The sequence below is a fragment of the Carassius gibelio genome, chromosome B4 (assembly GCF_023724105.1).
Source record: "Carassius gibelio isolate Cgi1373 ecotype wild population from Czech Republic chromosome B4, carGib1.2-hapl.c, whole genome shotgun sequence".
In the NCBI taxonomy this organism is placed as follows: domain Eukaryota; kingdom Metazoa; phylum Chordata; class Actinopteri; order Cypriniformes; family Cyprinidae; genus Carassius; species Carassius gibelio.
Window position 1 is genome coordinate 18900515 of NC_068399.1, and position 19758 is coordinate 18920272.

Sequence of the window (19758 nt, forward strand, 5' to 3'; positions counted from 1 at the left end):
TTAGATAGAGAAAAGAGAAAAATTTTATTTAAACTTGGAAATGTGTGGTTTTAAGATTTTGTACATTAAATTAATAAGAAATATACAATAATATGCATTAGTATATTATAATATGGTATGAATAGGGGTGTAACGGTTCACAAAATTCACGGTTCGGTTCGATACGATACACTGATGTCACGGTTCGGTTCGGTTCGGTTCGATACGTTTTAGATACAGCAAAATGTAAAAACATCTCAACTTTTCAGAATGCCGCAAGCGCACCGCGGGTCATGTGACAAGAACTAACCAATCAGCTTCATCCTTTCCCGTAACAACGTTGAGAGCTCAGCCAAGATGAAGGATCAGCTGATCATAGTTGTATATGGATTGCAATTTTGAAATAAATTTAGTAGCAGAGCTACTGCAAGCGATTTTTAGAGCTGCAAATCCATTTATCCTTCGCTGAAATTTCCGCGTCTCATGGAGAGAGCACGTCATTGTTGCTTAGCAAAGACAGACGCCTCATGAGCGCTTCTGCCCAAGCGCTTTGGAAAGGAGGAGAAAGACGCGCTTAGCGTTTTCCATGCGTTTTTAGGCACGATATGTGAACGGCCCCTAAGGCGCTCGCTCACTCAGCACGCGCTGAAGGCTCGTTGCAAAATGTCTAATGCATTTAACAGACCAGAAATATAAGATCCTAAAATAACCAACAGGTCTGGTGTTTGGGTTGGATTCCCTGTAAGCTATAGTGTCTAAATGCTGCAGGGATAGTTTGCTGCGTGCATGTTTCTCCTTTTTTTCGTCTTTTTCCAGATAGTACTGACGCATATATCCCAGATATTCTCGCTGGTGTTTTTTTTTTTTTTTTTTTTATTCCCGCTGGTGTACCCTGTCATGTTGCAGATGCGACATACCGTTGTTTTTTTATCCACCACTCTCTTGCCATCACCATTATAGCTTAAAGGGAATCCAAAGTGCACCCAAACACCAGACCTGTTGGTTATTGGAGGATCTTCTCATTTCTAGTCTGTTAAACGCATTGGCTATTTTGCAACGAGCCTTCAGCGCGTACTGAGTGAGCGAGCGCCTGCTGAGTAGCCTAACATAAACATATAAGATGGTGTTTTTTTCTTCTTCGGGAGTGTCAGGGGCGTTGCCTGTTACGTTGTTTGGGTTATTGGGCTACCTTGTTGAACGCATATCATTATATTTCTCTCTCTCTTTTTTTTTTTTTTCAAATATAATTAATTACTCCAACGAACCGTTCGGTATACATAATGCGTACCGCGTACCGAACCGAAAGCGTCGTACCGAACGGTTCAATACGAATACGCGTATCGTTACACCCCTAGGTATGAATTAATGAAAATTTAATGTATTTTACATCATAATGTTTTTAATTGTTTTTAGATAATTATATATTTTAATAATGAATGATTTTTATTCATTATCATATTATCAGCAGCTTGTCAGTGAACAACAGCTCTGTGTAGTTAATGTTTCTCCACGTGAAATCACGCATGTGTATAATATAGCACAACATAGCAAAATAGAAGCATTTTTTTTCACTAGTGGTCTCAGATGTTGGTCAGACCCCCCCCCCCCCACTATATATTGGCTCTCAGAAGTGAATCTGTGTCATTGTCATATTCCTCAACATTTCCAGAATGTCTGTTATGGAGCTCTGTTGCTCCCTCTCTTTCACTCTAGTTCTTTCATGTTTGGAACATGAAAGTGAAGTCAAAATTAATTGGGTTAGGGGCTGACCGCCGTGGCCGGTGTTGCGTGACAGGGCTGACTGACTGTCGTCCTACTGAGGCAATCTCCAACACCCTTTAAAATATGCAAATGCATTTAATTTCATTGGTTTCCCAATGTTATGTTTATATTTAATGCCCAAACTTCACATTTACATTCAGATTGTTAAATTATCTAGTAAATCTATCATTATACTCTTTATTTTTTTTAGTTCATGGTGCAAATGCATTTAAGATCTCTAATTTAAACCCCCAAGACCTCTTTGAACTCTTGTTTTAGATCTGAACTATTGTTCTTGGAGTTGAGACCCATGTGATGGTGAATCTTTTATTTCTATCATCTCTCTCTTTCTCTGTGACAAGGCATGTGTGAACATTTCCGTGTGTCAGTGACTCTGCTTGGCATAAGTGCCTCTGTCATGTCCAACGGAGCGTTATGGCGTCAAGACTTTGTTAAGAGAGTTTGTAAATGTGGGTGTATTTGTAATACATGTGTTTCTGTATGTAAAATACTGTTTACATCTATTCATTCATCCCCACCAATGCACATTGAAATTAGCCTCTTGTATAATTATACAAAAAGGTTGCTTGAAAAGGTCATTAGCGAAGTTAATGTTCATAATAAGGTGCTTTACTTGATTTTGTTATGTCCTTTTGTGTGGAATTTCTGTCAAAATTAGTTAGTTGCCTACTTAGCGTTTTAGGATACAAAAGCTCATGCCTTATAAGATTTTTTAACAATTCAGAGGCAGTATTATATGCATCTTTGGCGTATTAAAAAATCTCACTATGGTTTGCAACACTTAGAAAACGTTGTTGTTAGCTTAGCAAAATGCTAACAGTAAACAAATGGAATCAACTGTGAATTAAATCTCTTGTGTGCTACGTGAAAGGCACAGTGTGTATTTATATAGCATGCAGAGTTGTTGCCAATGTCAAGTATTTGAAATCAGTCAAGTATGAGGAACATTTCATTTAGCGTGCTGTCATACAAGGTTGTAGCCTATGTTAGGCAGTAAACAGCGAGGTGGCTCATTAGTTTGTACTTGCACAGCAAGAAAAGTGTGGTCTAATTAAAATGTCCATCTCAAAGTCAAATTCGTCCTTGCAGTTTTCTAAAGTTTCAGTAATTATAATTATGCTTGTAATCAAGAGACACAGTTCCCCTTCAGGAAAAAAAGCAGTTACACCCTTCATCAGAAAAGAGTGTAATATCCAAAACATCTGTGACTAAACAGTATTCATGGAAATCTTTAGGGCATTTTATGTGGTATTTCCCACCTCTCTTGTGTACAGTCATTTTCATGACACACAAAGAACTTGTGGAACATACTAACACAACTTTGTTCCTAATGCTTCAGTTTTGTGCTTTCAAGTGAGCTGTTACCATGTAGAATTGTGTGTTGCAGTTTAAATTAAACGTGTAAACAAAACCAGTAATAATTTCTATATAAGATTAAAAATTTTTGTTTTGACATAGCTCACTGCTCGTTCTGCATTGATAGAAATATTTTACATATCTCCACCATCCCAAAGTGAGAATGATTTTAGATCAACTTCCTAATTTATTCTGCTCCAACTTCTAGGTATGAAGTGAGTGCTACACTCCAGGCAGGAAATGAAGACAAGGATCATTTCTTTTCTGTGATAAAGCATACTGCACACGGGGAGCACATAAGGAGCCACATTTTTATTTCCGCCAGTGTCTGCTAAACTCATTTAAGGCCCCAGGCCGTTGGATTGTTTTCTGTCAGGTACCACATCTCCTTGCTGTGCCTCACTCAATTCAAATGTATCGCATGCCTTTCCCCCTTGAGTCAGGAAATATGACCAAGTAAGGATCCTTTTAAAGGCCATGGCTTCCAATTCCAGACTCTCTTCAGCGTCTGGCCTAAAATAGGGTTAGGCCTAGCATTACTATGCTCCAGTCTGGACTAATAAACCTCCAAAAAGTCTCTATGAGCATCAGACTTAGTTCTGCCGTCAGTGCTCAGAGAATCCAGGTCAGTTAATGTGCAGAGCAGAGGGCTGGCCTTCCTGGAAGCCTCTGTTCAGTTGCCTGAGGCTTTTCCTCCAGCTAGAGTTATTCAAGTATCCAGCACACGGTTCATGGAATACTCTAAGAGAATGTGGATAAGTAGTAAATCTTGTCTTTACAGTATGGGGGTTCAAATGGGAAGACTTCCTGCTTTATTTAGTTTTATATTATTTTATCACTCTGAATTGAACATGAAACTATTAGACAATAGATAGACAGCTCATCCTTTTATTGAATGCAACAACATGCATACAAAGCAACCACTGTAGTCTGATAAAAGAAAAATAAAGAGACTGTGCTATTATTTTTTATGAATCACTTCAGAATCATTCGGAGTAGTTACTTAATCCATCTGGCTACCTAACCAAAAAGAGCTGAATCAAGATTTTTATTTTATTTTATTTTATTTTATTTTATACATTTTTCTTATTTGGTTAATTATTTATATTTTATTATATTAAAAAATATATGTATATTTATTACATTTTAATTATATTCTTTTTTTTTGTTAGCTGTGGATTTGTGACACTGCTAAAATTCTTGTGGTTCATTGCACCAATTACAGCTAAATATAGATGGATATTGTGGGTGCTAAAGTTGTGATCTGAGCATTATTTACTAAGACTATTGTGTTGAATATGTGGTAAAAATTACTTTTGTGACATAAAATTGCTCTTATTGTGATTATATAAATAATTGTATGTGGAATTGTTGTATGTGGATCTTTCTTTTTATGCTTTAGTTGAGTTCTGCCACGGTGCGTCACAGGGAAAGGTGCTAATGATTACCAGTTTCTATATTTAAGGTGGATTATTCTGCATTTGCTTTGTTCTGTTTGTCAACTGAAAAAAAGGCGGATGAGGGTGTTCTCTGCAAATATCAAAGATTTATAGTGCTTCAGAGTAAACAGAGAGAGTTTCTGCCTGTTCTGTGTAAATGATCATAATGATGAAGGCTTGTTTCCGCACCAAAGGAAAGCTCAGAGGGCATTACCACACCAGACATGATCATTCACCAAACATGGTCTAAAATAGAGCTGGTGAGAAAATGGTGCCACCTGTAAACCTTTTTTTTTTTTTGGCAGATGGAAGAGAACATAGTTTGTGGGGAAAGGGTAGCGAGCCCTTCTGCTGCTTATTGGCCATCTGTGTTTGTGTGTTTCTAGAGCATATGGCATTATGCAGTAGACATTTCTGGAAAGTCAGGCAGGGATCTGGTGAAATGACAGAGTGATTTTGTAAGACGTTAAGAGTTGAACGTGAAATCCATTACAGAGCCATGTTATTTTAGTTCATATGGCTGTTCGGAATATTTACTTTGAAAACAAAAAGGTCAGAGTTTATGTCACATTTTTCCTGATTGATTTTTTAATAAATATTTTGTACTTTCTTGACTTTGTACAGGCAGCACATTTCATATTTAAAACTAAACATCCCACGAAAAATGATAGAAATGTTCTCATGGCCACCCTTACTTTCATACTCTACTCAAATGTAGGCCTAGATCAGATTTTCGAAGCAACATTACTAGGTCAAGGGTCTCAGGGGCTGGAATGCATTACGATTTTTCATCTCTAGGCCTTTTTTGATGTTCAAGATCAGTTTAGATGGCCAAGTAAACTGTCTAGTCAGAGTTTTGATCTAAAACTGATCTGCAAACAGCATTTCAGAGTCTATCTGCCCGAGGGAGGTTCATGTTAGTGTATGAAATGATTAAATATTATTTGATGCATCTGGAAATGTGACATTGCAGATCACATTTATTTCACGTAGTTTATTCGCTTAAATATGAATGCTGACAGAAATATGTTGCTGTCAGGAACTCTTTTAAGCAGTGGAAGTAGAAATTAGTTCAGACTAATGCTAAAAGTCTAGAAACGTTTTTTTTCACCCTACAAAATAACTGATTGACCAGCACTAGAAACATGTCTGTTCTGTCAATGTACAAATAAACATGCTTAAAACTGCTTCCGAATGCCAGTTTGTTTTAGCTAGTAGTCTAAACATACCTACACTCAAATTTCACACAATCAGTCCCACAAATGATTCTTTTCCAGCTCATTTCAAAGATAAATTGAGTACCTGCTGATGGACTGATTTTTACGAGTTGTTGAGTTTCTTTCTACTCTGCATACCTGTCAAGCAGGACCAAAAGTGTGTGTTGGATCCTGATCAGGATCTCGCAATGAAACCCTCCAATGAAAATAAAATACAGGAAATGAAAACACATCTGCTTCAAATTCCCACATCTACCAGCTTTAACGGATCAGTTAGCCTCCCCAAAACGAAAATTCTGTCATTATTCATCCTTGTGCTTTTCCAGACCCATATGTTGTGTGTTTTTCAGTGGAACGCAAATGGAGATGTTTTGAAGAATGTTCATGTAGCCCTTTTTTCATACAATGTCAGTTTTTTTTTGGTGGTCTATTAACCTTTTGAGGAAAAAAAATCATAGTATAAACAAATAAATAAAATAGAAATTGGGATAAATAAACACCATGAATATTGTTTAGACAGATAATTTCGGGTGAAATACTGGTACACATGATTAACCGGTTGAATTTTGTCAGCTGGTAGAGATTTTGGGCTATTGTCTCTATCGTGGTTACATGCATACGTAACATTGCTGTGCGATCACGAAAATTTATAATTTGCATGCTTTTTTTACATTTAAAAATGGATTAAAACAAGCGATTTTAATCTGCTGAAATAGAATCATCAGCGAAAAAGAACTTGGTTCTCTATATGTGCACTGAAAGGCTGTTTCTGAGCGCTGTCATAGAGACGTGTGCATGTGAAGATGCTGCTCATAGAGTGCAGGAGAATTGAATGAAGTTATTTTTGTCGCTTTATAGGTCTTTAAAGGTTAAATGCACACACTTGTGTGTCAAAATGCCTGTCTTTGCAAGTTTCCACCATATATGTAGTAATTTAGATCTTAAGTGAAAGCAAACAGCTGAGAAGGAAAACAAATGTGTGACAATATATTGAATCCAGGCAGCTCTTAAAGTGACAGCAGTCTAATATTCCTGCTGTCTGTCATTCATGTTAATCAAACAACAAAAGAGAGAAAATCTCTCCCTGCACTTGACTAAATCACACTTGTAACTTGAAAAGAAAAATACATTTAATTTACACTGAAGAATTTGTAGTGTTTTTATACATTTGAATACTTTATACAATGTATGCAGCATTTCTCATTTATTTGCTCTACTAGTTTTTTATTGTCCTATTGCTTGTAATTAGTTTCTTATTCTTATTTTAAGTGCTGACTTCTTGTCTTCAGTGAGATTGAGTTTTATTATTATTATTATTATTGAGGCTAGTATTAGTTTTTAATAGAATTATGAAATTTATCAAAAAAATTATATGAAAATTTAGGAATAAAAATGAATCACTCAGTGATATATAAGATTTTGGTCATATCAGCAACCTCTAGCGACAGATATGACTAATTTGCTGTATTTCAAGTCTTCTGATGCAATATGATTACAAATAGTTTTGTTTAGTGTTCCACAGAAGAAAGAAAGTCATAACGATAGCAAAAAAATGAGGGTGTATGAGTAATGAAATAATTTTCTCTACAACACGGTTTTAATTCAGCCCTTTTGTGCCAGGGAAAGGTGCCAGTTGACATTTTCTCTCTTTTAAATTTCTTTTCTTTTTCTTTTTACAAGCACAGTGAGGATAACCATGCTTTTAACTAGCATGGTTTAACAGATAGTATGCGGTGTGCAGAGCATGGATGGTGGTTAGCATGTGCTATGAGCCATGTTTGGGTGTCACCGCTTAAACGAAAGCAAAGATGCCTCACCTAGTCAACCCGTGTGAAGTGCTGTCTGCTGCCATTTCACGAGAAATGGATACCAAAATGTTTTTTGCAGCCCTATAATTCCTTTTACACAGATGCATGCACACTCTTACGAACTCCTCTCTCGCTCAATTTTCAGTTAGTCTCTCTCATAGGAAATTAAATTAATTTCCTCTGCTGTGAAGCATTTCCATGTGTACCATCAAACGTTTTATTTTCAGAATTGCTTTCTTTTTTCTAAATTGCCCTCCAAAAATGCACACACACTCACACTGTTCCTTATCTTCATCTTCACACAAGCGATATTGAAAAGTGGAATTTGACTGTGTTTGACTGTGTCGGTCACTCTCTCTGCACCAGTCCCAGGTCTCGGGCTCGTTGTCCTCTCGTGTTAAACCGTGTCGTCTCGCTCCGGCGCTAGAGTCGCAAGGTTCTGGGTTGTTGTTGCCATGGGAGCAGGTTCCCGAGCGATGCTGCCAGCTCTTTCCAGCCTCGAGCTTTGCAGTGGGTGTGTGAGAAAGCGGGCATCATTGGAGCCTGGCCCAGTCGCTCTCTTCTCCTTTTTTCCATCTCCCGCTCGTTTAGTCTTGATATGAGTCTTTAATGCCCCGGTTCCCATATGCCACCAGTTTACTTTGCCATTTCGTCATGGGAGTTGTGCCCTAACATATTCGCATACAGAAACCACACTCCATGTATCAACAGTGGTTATTATTGATGTTTGTGTCAGGGGCTTGCTTAGTCAGTAGAATGTTGTTTTATGGTGCGTTTGATTCTGAGAATAATCATCAGACCATTCATTACATTAAAATCTCTTGCTGGTATGCACTACAAAAAAGTCATTTATGTTATACTATATGCAATATTTTATTTAAAAATAAAATCACCAAGGCTGTATTTATTTGATCAAAGATGCAGTAAACGGTAATATTTTGAAATATTATTGAAATTTAAAATAAGTGTTTTAAATGTTAAAATGTAATTCATTCCTGTGATGGAAAGGCAGAATTTTCAGTATTTTCAGACGATTTCATGGTTAAGAAACATTTCTTCTTATTATTATTAATGTTGAAAACAGTTCTGCTGCTAAAAATTATTTAATTTTTTTTTTTTTTGTGAATTTGAAAGTCAAAAGAGTGGCATTTTTCAGCATTTACCAAATCTTTTGGTGACACTTTTTATATAGTAACCAATTTTCAATAACTAGTTTTTCATTAGCAATACCTATTATTATAATATTAGCTGTTTATTAATATGCATAAAGCACATATTCTGCATGACCATACATCCCGAATCCTGCCCAATACTTAAACTTAACAACTACCTTATTAATAAGCAAAGTAGGAGTTTATCGAGGCAAAAGTCGTAGTTAATGTTTTGTTAAAAGTAACAATTAGACCTTAAAATAAAGTAGCCAACCAACCAAAAACAACAACAACAAAAAAACATTCTAAATGTCACTTTTGATGATTTGAATGCATCTTTGCTCAATAAATGTATAATTTTTTTTTTAAGCCTTAATAATGTTTAATACAAGTTTATCTTGTTCTAAGACCGTGTTAGGATGTTGTACATACTGGAAAACAAGACCAAAAGCGCAAAATGATCCTTCGCTAGCCGTCGGCTGTTACATGCTCAGTCATGTCCTCACAGGTCAACAGGGTCTGAATGTGTGTGATTGTATGTGTGTTCTGCTCACTGTTATCACATTCTCACACACACCCACCTGTAAAAAGATGATCTCTGAACCATGTGGTAGCTTCATGAAGACTTGCAGCAGTTAAGATCGCATTTATCACTTAAGGTGGCTTAAGGTTTCAGTGCCTGGGAGCCATAAGCCCCAGAGATGGAGTGGCTAGTCAAGACAGGAAACGTGGAGCTCTGTGATTGTATGTGTGGCTGCTTTTTGATTCACGGTCCTCTGCATTCCTACACGGTCGGATGTGAGTCAGACTGAGATTGCTTTTTGGTATTAATTTGATCTTACATGAAAGTGAAAAAAGTGAATAGTGACGTGACATACAGCCAAGTATGGTGACCTATACTCAGAATTCGTGCTCTGCATTTAACCCATCCCAAGTGCACACACACAGCAGTTAACACACACACCTACGCCGTGAACACACACCTGGAGCAGTGGGCAGCTAGGGGTTCGGTGTCTTGCTCAAGGGGCACCTATTGCCGGCCCAAGATTCGAACCCACAACCCTAGGGTTAGCATTTAAGCTTTCTACTAGGCCACGACTTCCCTAAAGAAGACAAATAGGTAATGATATTATTACCTATTTGTTGCCAAACATGCTAGTGCCTTTGTTCAGTCTGATCCATTCTGTGAATTTGCAGAAGAAATTGTGATTTCAAGGCTCTAAAAATTGTCTCTGCACCCTCCCCTTGCACCTGCTGGTCTTGACCCAGGAGCTATTATTGATAATGTTCTCACGCTGTAGTTTTTGAAACAACTCAATTCAAAGCCAAACTAGATTGCCTCTATTATAATCAAGCGGTACTGGAATAGCTCAATGTGACGCACATTCAGTAAATGGACACACTTGCCTATTTTTGACACTGTGCAATTAGTCCAGCCACTTTATTTTCCCTGTTGATCTAAAATGTATGCATATATTTTTTTTATTTAGTCTTTATTATATTTAACATATTTGAATCAGTTTGATATATTGAAATATATTATTTAGTAGATGTAAATACACATGCATTTACTTAATAAATGAATGGATTAATATAAATGTATTCTAATTTTTATTCATTGAATAATCATGCATAAAAAAATAACATATTACATATGAAAAAATAAAATTGTTTTATATTTTTGACTTTTGAACTGTAGTGTAGTCCGTGTTTAAATCATGTGTAAGAGAAATGAAAGCCACCTCAGAAAGATCATTTGGGCTGTAACCGTATCCTCTGAAAGGTCAGAGTTCACTCACAATAGGTCACCATAAGTCCTGTTTGGAAGAATCTCTGGAATGTGAGGGTCTGAAGCTCAAGCACAGTTGAGTTTCGGTTTGGCAGTATTGTGCTAATTGTTGATGGTGTCAGTTGTAACATTACCTCCTGTTTTCCTGACCGTTTTGACCTCACTCACACACACCTCTCTGTCAAATCATTGTGGCTGTGTGTGTGTGTGAGGTCACAGATTGCGGTGGCTCCACCAGTGCTTCCAGAGTCGACCTTAAATTTGTGTTTTTATGCATATGTGTGTGTTTATAAAGCGTTTGGTGGTCTACAATTGTTTGCAGACTATGTCTGTGTGCGTGTGTGTTCTTGATCATAAAGGTCATCTTGTGGTTCGGTGGTTGCTTCCAGACAGTGTGTTTTGCCTTTTTGTATGTGTGCACGGCTTCTTCATAACTTCCAGCCATAAACTTTCCCAGCCGAGTCTCCGAGCCCATCCTGGCCGAAGATCTTTCCCGACATCACATCATGCTCACCCTCATTCTCACCATCCTCCTCCCTCTGGATCTGATTGGATTGATGCTTGGATGAGGGAATGCCAGCAAAGGATCTGCATTTTTAACTTCCGACCCTGACGTCTCTTTCATCTGTCAGTCAGCGCTGCGCAGTTGCGGTGTGTGTGTGTTTAATGAGTGGTAACTGCAGGTTTTGAAGTTTTTGCCAGTTTTTCGGTGGGTTTTTCACTGCTGTGTTGTGCGCCAGGAGCAGACCGACTCTAGCTGCAGGACAGATTACTGAAACAGCCCTTCACTTCCTTCTGGGAAATATTTTTAGGAACGCTCGGGTTCTGGCACGTCACGCCTCCCGAGTTTTGAACAAAATTCTGAATGTTTTGGACAACTTACTCCTAAAAGCTCTGATTACGGACAGCCTTTGTTCCTCACAGAGGCTTTTTTCCTGGCTCGCTGGCTCCTAAATGCCTCAACGCTGAGTTTATGGAAAGCCCCTTTTTTGGACTTTGTGCAGTTTGGTGATAGAAGTTTTTGTGTGTTTTGTCTACATGCATGGATCATATCATGCAGTTTGGCTTTTAGAAAAAAAGAATGACTTGCCTTTTGGCCATGAACCTGTACGTGCATGTTTGTGGGTGTGTGATTGAGGAGGAAAGCGACAGAAAGGGATCAGAATTCAGAAACACGACTACACACATCTGCTTCTCATTGCTCAGTCCACAAAGGAGCCAAAAATGATGGTGACTGCTGGCAACATACACGCACTGAAAACAGTGAAGGAGAACATACATTGGGGCAGCAGTGAATGTAGCATGACGTTCAAAGCCCATCTTTCAGCCCACACCCAAATCCCTTTGACCCCTGACACCGGGCCTCTGAAATCATCAAACAGCCCAGGCAACCTCAGCATATGTGGAAGACATCAGAATGAATGGACACACACACACTCTCATGGGAGGATGTTGGCAGACACAGATTAGACATTATTAACAGCGAAATGAAATGAGAATAGAAAAGAGTGGATGTTCTAGTGAAATTAAATAATATAAATATTAAAGGATACTGTAGTTTACACAAAAATGAAAATTCTGTCATTTACTCACTGAAACACATGCGCACACACACACATATGGCTTGTATATATATATATTAACTTGTTTTCAACCTACCATTGCCCTTTTCCCCAAATTCAGAAGCCTGGATTGGAAAATTATTTACATGACCATTCTATATTGTGAATATAATCAAAGCTAAATGGTATGACACCCATAGGATTTTTGGAAACTAAACATTATTATTTTTCTTTAAAGAGAAGAAGCAGAATTAGGGAGAATCGATAAATTATTAATAATTTACTGCCATTTATTAAATAATCATGCAATCCATAAAAAGTGTCTGAAATCAGATTGAGCATTTTAAATGTATTCTATATAAATATATAATTGCTATTATTATTATTATTATCTCTTTTCTCTTGTAAGGTTTTTTTCACCCTTTTTTTCCACTACTACAAAAACACAAAACATTAAATTTCACAATAAAAGTATATTTCCCATGGCGTAGTATTTTTTATTACCAGGATGATATAATAGAAACTGGGTGGCAATTACATGTTGTCTGCTGTTTAAAATAATAATAATAATAATAATAATAGACATTGTACTGTACTTAGATTACTGGTGTTTCATTCAGATCATTCACAGATTCAGAGGAGTGGGCGTATGTGAGCTCATCTTATTAACACAATGATCGCTCTGAGAGAAGAGAGACAGGTGTGTGAGTCCGCATACACGGATAAATGCTCTTCCGCTTATGCATGGAGGGACTCTTGAGGGACTCATCATCTGTGACGTTCGCACTAATGAAAGATGTCTGTCGTTTAACCTCATCACGTTGTTCATCTGTAAGCCACATTCTCTCTAGGTTAAATCCGGCTGTTCTGCTCTTGCTGTTGATTACTGTAATTTTCATAACACCACAGTGAGTCGGGTTCCAAATTGAGTCCAATAATTTTTCTTTTAGTATCGACTTGGTTCCATGGCTTTTGACATCCCCAATTCTACCTCATTTCGGTTATACTGTGAGCTTTATTTGACTCACTTTGGCAAAGCCCGTCTCTATTGTTCTTTTCTGTTTACAACACCCGCTGTTAGAAAAAATAGGCCATGTCCAATAAAAGTTCCTCCTGCATGTGATTCAGCCCACATACACACACATTCACAGGTATTCAAAGTAACCCAGACAAGTCTTCATCGTCATCATTCCTCCTGTATTGCTCACTCATTGACTCAGTACTTGACCGTGCTCCGTTTTATGTCAGTATTCAGCAGTTTAAAGTCTATTGTGGTCCAAACTATGCCCTTTTAATTCTCTCATAGGTTTCATTGCAAATTTAGCATTTAAATCATTGAATCAGGTTACAGAATGGGCTAAGCCGAGGCATAATTGACTTTAGCCTCGTCTGAGTGCCTGGCACAGAATCGGGAATGTGCTCATTGGTTTTTTTTTGTGTGCGCTTCTCCGTCCATTTAATGTAATAATGCCCTTTGTTCTTTCTTTCTTTATTGTAGTGTTTCTGCAGCAGCACTCAAGAGGATCAGAGGACACAAAAGAGGCGGAGGAGGGCAGAGAGAGGGAGAAAGTGAAAAGTAAGTGTTGAATAAGGAGATGTAGGACTGTGTTTGGCAGTAAGGAGTGGGGATAGGCGAGTTGATCTACATTTTCATCTACATTAATTTCGGTCTTAGCTTTAATGTTTTGTGCTTTTAAAGGGATGAATACCAAGGTGCAAGTTTTCAGAAGAGGGTTTGGCATGCTGACAGATGCGCTTTAGCACGCTGTTAGACTGTCAGCGGTGTAAACGTTCACAGTGAAGTTTAAAGCATCACTGCTGCGTCCATCCAGAAAGCACTTTAACACATTCATCACCTTTAGGAATGAATTTCAAAACAGACCCCAAACTGAACAGCAGTGTAGATCGATTGTGATCATTTGCTCTGTTTTTGAAACAATGCATCCTATGCATATTCTGTAGAAATAAGCAATGCATCCTATGCATATTATGTAGAAATAAGCAAGTCGGATCTCATCATGGTTTAACTTTATAGGGCTTGTCAAGTAATTGTTTAGAAAAATCACCACCAAGTTGATTATGAAAATGTAGATTTCCACATTCCTTTTGAGGTGCAGTGGAAAAAAAGGAGTAATTTAATAAAATAAATAGCTTTTCCTTTCTCTACTTCACAATCTGAGAATCAAACTAAGTAGTAGAGAAGGCGCCTGAGAGCGGTAATTTCTCTCGAGATTGTCTTGAAGGTTTCTCTCGCCACTCCCTGATCTCCTGCCCTTGACTCACGTCTGCTATTGGCTGCTTCGGTCTCTGCTGTCCTTCAATAAAGGATTGGATCCATGCTTTTTATACAAAGAAGGTCAATGAAACATGAAACCAGACCCTCCAACCACAGGAAAAAAATGCAGGCGCTTTCAGTACTCTAAACACACTCTGTCTTTCCACCCTCACCTTATTGCATTTATATTGAAGCCTGAGGCAGTCTGGTTTTTTTTCATGAGGTGGCGAGGAAATTCTGATTGCGAAGCAGATTACGAGCTGCTCTTGATTTTGCTATGAGATCCCGACACCTAGTTTTTCTTTTTGCTGGTTATTAAGCAGGAACGGTGGACACTGAGCTCCTATTACAGAAAGAAAGTATTAGCTTCACATACATAAAGAGAGAGCGAGACCTTGGTAAATGCTGCTCTGCTATCGCAAACCATTTTTCATAAAGCCTCAATGCGGATTTTGCCTCAGTCGCTGACAGTGATTAATAGCTCATGTCAGTCACGTCACTATGATAATAAGTGTGTGTACGCGTTTGTTTCTCAGTAGGTGATTACACCCAGGAAGCGCGCGATATTGTGTGTATATTCTGTCTTTTGCAATGCTTGGAAGGTTTTAGTAATGTATGTTCACCAGCTAAACTTTCACCTTTACATAGAGATAAACTCGCCGCTTCAGGCCATTTCCTGAGGCGTAAAATCGTTTTTTGTACTGTCAGTGGTATTGATGTGACTGAGATGAATCAGAAGTAGCTGAATCAGAAGTTTTCCAGTAGTAGCTGAAAAAGTGTTTCAAAATGTTTTGAAAGAAGTCCAAGGCTGCATTTATTTGATCAAAAATACAGTGAAAACAGCAATATTGTAAAATACTACTGAAATTTAAATCAATTTGAATATATTTAAAAATGACATTTACTCCTGTTACAGCAAAACTGAATTTTCAGCAGCCATTAGTGAAATATTACTTTACCTTTTTTTTTTTCATATTCATAAATGTCACTTTTTGAATTGAATCGCTATTGAATTTCTGTATATCTGGTTGTTTAGCATTGAAGCATTAAATTAATATTATTATTGTTTTACAACCAATGGCAGACAGAGGAAGTGTTCTGAAAGCCTTAGTACGATGTTTCTGTAAATATAACATTATCCTATTCCTATTGCACCTTCTAATATAGACAAACAAACAAAAAAATCAGTGGGCCAAAAAGCCTTGAGCAGTTTATGCAAAAATGTGTTCTGCTCATGGTTTATTAATCAGGCTCAGTGTTTGTAAATCTAATTGTAAATGTAGTATTTATGGTTTAGTTGATTAGCATACAATTATCATTCAGATGGCCAGGAAAAAAAAAAAACTGTATATTTGTGTAGCACAAACTACAGGCTAAGAAGCTTCAATCTCCCCCGTCTTGATGAATGTTTAACAGCTAACAGTGGGTTTTGAATATCAATCCTCTTGCTGACGTATGATAGAGAACAAGTGATTATTTCAAACCTGTCTCCATTCGCCTCTAGATTTGGATGAGGTCTGTTTGTGAAGTGCCTCTGGAGACTCAAAGATTTTAGTGTGCACTCATGTAATTGTGCCTGTCTAAGAGTAGAGAAATGATGTGGGTCTGTGTGATTACTTCTCGTCAGCCACCGGGCCATACATCATTTTACAAAGAGGTCAAACCACCGTCACCTCCTGTCCAACATGCTTATTTGCTGTAGGTCTTGTCGTTATTAGTTTTAATGGTTTATTCAAACAGCCGTGTTGAACGTAAAGTCTTCGGGGCCCCTCTTGGAGTTTAAATGTCAGGGAACTCTGTTTGAGCAGAAGTCCACTTTTTGAAGAGATTTTGGAGCCCAGAGGGCAAGTAATAACAAATTTACATTAAGTTAACTTAAGTGCTGAGAGACTACCGATGATTTACACCCCAGTTTCACACAAACACACTCAGGATGTGATGGAGACGCGGTGACTGGTGTGTTGTGCTTGGAGCATTGCCAAACACTCCTGTGCTTTGCATGTGTATGAGCAGGATTCAAAATTAACTCTCGAGATGAGTCAAAATATCCCTTTGGTAAAAAAGTACAACTAAATGGCTTGTATTTATTTGTTCATGCTTATTTACATACTTATTTAAATGTATTAAATACATTATTTACCCGTTTACTTCTTTATATAATTTACTTATTTACTTTAAATTGGTTTTGTATTCATTTATTTACACATTTGTTTTTTTATTTACTATTTGTTTATACTTTGTTTTATTTACATATTTATTTATTTTAATTCTGTATATATTTGTTTACTTTTGCTTTTAAATAGGTATTTGTTTATTTACATTTACTTATTTACTACTTTATATACTTTTCTTATTTTGCTATATTATTATCCACTTTATACTATGTATTTCTTTACGTGTTTCTTTATTTACTTTATAAAATTATTTATATTCATTTATTATTGTGTTATATTATACTTGTCCACTTTTTACTTATATATTCATTTAGTTTTGTTTAATTGGATTTCTTTGTTTACTTTATTTATATTTATGTTTATTTATTTATTTATTTACAGATTTGTTACATATGTATATGTATCCATGTGTATATTCATGTTTATTAACATTTCTCTTTATTTTATATATTTTATACACATTGACACACCTTCATAAATATTTCTTTTATTAGCTTTATTTAATTTTAATTTGCAAATAATGTAAAATACAGATTTATGACTATAAAGAAATATCTATTGACTCAAGTCTTCTCATTTGCAATTAGCGGATGTGGCAAAAATCTTGGACCGTTTGCGAGTATGCATTTTTGCCAGCACTCCATTTTGTTAGGGACTCAGTTGCATTGTTGGAAGTCATAGTTTAGCCAAGTGACTCTGATAAAGTGAAACTCTACAGAGCTGGAGAATTACGACCCTTGTGTAATAATAACGGACACAGTCAGATGTATTGCCCCTTCCTGAAATTATCGACCCTCTGCTGTGGAAGAATTATGGGCGGTCTCACCTGTCCTCCCCCCAGTTCATAATCTGTGAGAAAGGGAAGCCAGAGCGGAGGGGACAGAGAGAAAACTAGCAGTTTGCAGGAAATAGACCCAAACCCTGGTCATAGATCCAAACCAAGATGGTATCAGCAAAGACGCATGCTACTCGCTTTTCAGAAGCTTTTTTCGTCAACAGATTTATTCTCTACATAGACAGCATCCTAACTTAAATAGATCCTGATACATGACTGATTTACAACACTGTACATAGCAGTCGAGTTTGCTGTTAGCATTTTGCTAAGCTAACAGCATAACAATGTGTAGAATACACAGATATAAAGTACTGTTTAACACTTTTAATTACTTTGAACAGTTTTTATCAGTACATGTCTTAATGAAATACAACTTTATTTATTATTTTTTAATTGAGATGCATTCTGACGCTGCATATCTACATCTGGCTAAAACAAAGTATCTTAGCAGGCATCTTAATTAACATCTCTATCTTTTGGCTTGACAACAGCTTGAAAAGTCGATGCGTTAAAATGGTGCTGCAGTAGGCAGCTCTAGGTTTTGGAGCAGAGTGAGAGTTTCTAGTTTGATGGATATATTTGCTCTCACAAAGCAGTAATAGTTGTGATCTCTCCCAGAAGTCTGCACTGCTGTAATCTATCCCATGATCCATGATCTAGCATAGAGGCCATGACACGGCATGCCAGCGGAGGAGATGAAGCACTTCACTGGTTTTGGATGGAGAGGGGAAGTTGTTTTCCTTGAGATCCTGACAGAAAGTAATACTCTTTGCTTTCTGATCTGAGTTCAGCCTCCATGAAGTTTTTCAGACCTGTATTTGGCTCTGGAGTCGATCCTGCATCATAGTTCGATTTAAAGCTTTCAGTGCACCAAAGGAGGGAGAGCATCAAAATCTCGTCATGCCTGGCAGGGGTAATTTGACCCAGAGGAGCTGACGGAAAGATTGGAGGGAGAGCGAGTGAGAGTGCGGTGAATAAGTGAAGGGCGATGAACGGGTAAATGAATTAGAGCTGGTTTCTGTCTGAGCATTTGCTCGGTAAAACATATTCACAGTGGAAGCCTCAGTCATCTTTGATCCTAGTGGATTTACCACAACAAATATACCAGTTTTGATCCTTTCATTTAAAAATTTGGAAATCATTTTTACACATTGGCATGCATTTAGCAAGCATTACCCAAAAACCCTTAGTATTAAACTTCAATATGAAATTTATGCTGAACTTTTTGTGCTACAGACATGAATTATGCTTCCAATATATACCGCATTTAGGGGAACATTTTCATAGCCTGAGGCTACGCCAGATTTCACTTTCACAGGATGATAAAAAGCTGGGGGTGAAAACTTTTAAACAGAATGAAGATGTGTACAATTTTCTTATTTTACCTAAACATCATATTTTTAATTTAGTACTGCCCTTCAATAGCTATCAAAAGGTATTTGTTTCCCAGAAGACAAAATTAGTCAAATTTACCCTGATCTTAATGCATTGTGTTTCCTTCTGGAGCATCAGCGATTGTTTGAACCTTCTGTTAATAGTTGCATATGAGTCCCTCAGTTGTGCTCAGTGTGAAAAGATGGATCTAAAAATCATTGTTGGAGAGGGTACAAATACACAAAAATAATGGAAAACCATTTTGTGGGACCTGAAGGATTTTTCTGAAGAACAGCAGATAATTTAACTGTTCAGGGACAAACAAGGAACTCATGAACAACTAAACTAAACCAAAAAACACAGCTGTGGATCATTCAGGTAGCAACACAGTATGAAGGTTATTTTTTTTTCTCTGTATGTAAGCATTTTTTATGCGAAATATCTTATTCAGGTCAGTACTAAATAAACAATAACATGCATTTTGTACAATTCCTCATTTTGGTAAAATAGTGAACATTTTGCAGATTCTGCAAGGTGTATTTTAAACTTTTGACTTCAACTGTACTTGACTTTAAAATGGCTTGAGCATTTAAAGTGGCAGATGACATAACTGAAACATGTTAAAAAGCACTTAGAACACATTAAAAGCCACTTAGCAACACTTTTGATTCATTGGAGTGAGTTTTGCACCAGCAAGCACCATTTATTATATTGAAATAATTTGCTAATGTATGATATCCTTTCAGGCCATATGACTTCTATGAGTAAACAGCCTCTTGTCTGTCTACAACTGGGTCGATAAAAGAGAGCACTGAGCAAAGCAAATCAGCAGGCCTCCGTTAGCTGTTTTGACACAGACTTTGGCCTCCAAATTAGGTTTTAATTGACTTGTAAAATTGTTCCTTGTTTGAGTTTTTTTTTTTTTCTGACTCAAGGTCACATCAGGTCTTGGTGTCATGACAAGTGCTTCTCCCCCTTCTCCTCTTTTCCCTCTGTCTTTGACAGACACAGACAGGT

At 37.2% G+C, this 19758-nt stretch overlaps 1 protein-coding gene across 3 annotated transcripts in view; it reads left to right on the forward strand.

The window, feature by feature from the left end:
- Positions 1 to 19758, forward strand: part of plxnb2a.1 (plexin b2a, tandem duplicate 1) — a 100149-nt gene that overhangs the window by 37933 nt on the left and 42458 nt on the right. For 2 of the 3 annotated variants that reach the window (XM_052555082.1, XM_052555081.1), the window contains one exon: positions 13582 to 13659. The gene's annotated coding sequence lies outside the window, so the exon portion shown is untranslated. Of the gene's footprint in view, positions 1 to 13581; positions 13660 to 19676; positions 19757 to 19758 lie in introns of all 3 variants that reach the window. The other variant, XM_052555083.1, reaches the window with a different exon arrangement.